Genomic DNA, 993 nt, shown 5'->3' on the forward strand with positions numbered 1-993 from the left:
ATTTAAATTATTTTTCATGGCCGTAAGTTACCAATAATATATTTTCTTCACACAGGCTGCTAAGCAAGATAAATTGTTAGAGTTACAACGTGATGCAATTTCCTGTCTTCAACAAAAAATCAGTTCTATGGAACAAGATAATCGTTTGTTTATTGTCTTCATCCACATCATGTATTATTCAATTATAAAAGAAATACAGGTAGACAAATTTGATATTCTCTTAAGGAACTCTGAAAAGTCATTTCACGTGTTTGACCTTATATTAAAAAAAGAAAATTTATTCATTATTTATTCATTAGTAATTTTATTACAGTTAGGCGACGCGTCTAGCGTAATCTTTATGCCTACATTTTGTGTACAAGTATTAGCACCTGTTATTAAAAAACTTAGTGTTTCTATACAATAATATTAATATTAATATTCTATGTAAACCATACTGCACTTGCGGGCCAGCGTTATATGAACTTCTAACGATCTGGGTCGTACTCCGATCTTACAATATCAGCACGTTTGGTATTTTACTCTTCTAAACAGAATGCACGAAGCTTCATGCTGTTTTATTAAATTAATTAAGATCTAAAAGAGAAGAAAATGACTAATAATCAATAGTAATAAAAGAAAATACATGTACTGCTTTTGAAGTCTTATGGCATTTTAATTTTGATTGTAAATATTGAAATAAGTATTACTGATTAGTTCTAAAATATTTATTCAACAATTTATTGTTTTAATAACTATATTAACATTTTTATAGGAACAACAATTAGAGAGTCGTTTGATTGACATTCAAGCTTTAAAAAATAAGGTGTGTCGTTAGTATTATAAAAAATCAAATATCTTTTAAACTATGTCTAATAAACTATGTTCATTTTTAGGTAATCTATATTGAAAGTAAATATTTAAATGCCAAAAAACTATTGCAAGAAAAAGAAGGAAAATTACAGGAATTAAGGTGAAGTAGTAATACAAGATTTCATAAATATTATGTAACTG

The 993-nt window shown here is 26.7% G+C and overlaps 1 long non-coding RNA gene across 2 annotated transcripts; it reads left to right on the top strand.

Moving 5' to 3' along the window:
• Positions 1-9: 9 nt before the first annotated feature.
• Positions 10-952, top strand: LOC113465033 (uncharacterized). Of its 2 annotated transcripts, none has more exons than XR_003389871.1 (2): positions 10-666; positions 755-952. It is a non-coding gene; the product is annotated as an uncharacterized LOC113465033 (long non-coding RNA). The 2 variants fall into 2 exon arrangements; XR_003389872.1 differs by having other exon boundaries at positions 10-199.
• The last annotated feature ends 41 nt before the right edge of the window (positions 953-993 follow it).

This window comes from Ceratina calcarata, unplaced genomic scaffold, assembly GCF_001652005.2.
Source record: "Ceratina calcarata isolate Rehan_Ccalc_2016 unplaced genomic scaffold, ASM165200v1 scaffold141.2, whole genome shotgun sequence".
Taxonomy (NCBI): Eukaryota; Metazoa; Arthropoda; class Insecta; order Hymenoptera; family Apidae; genus Ceratina; species Ceratina calcarata.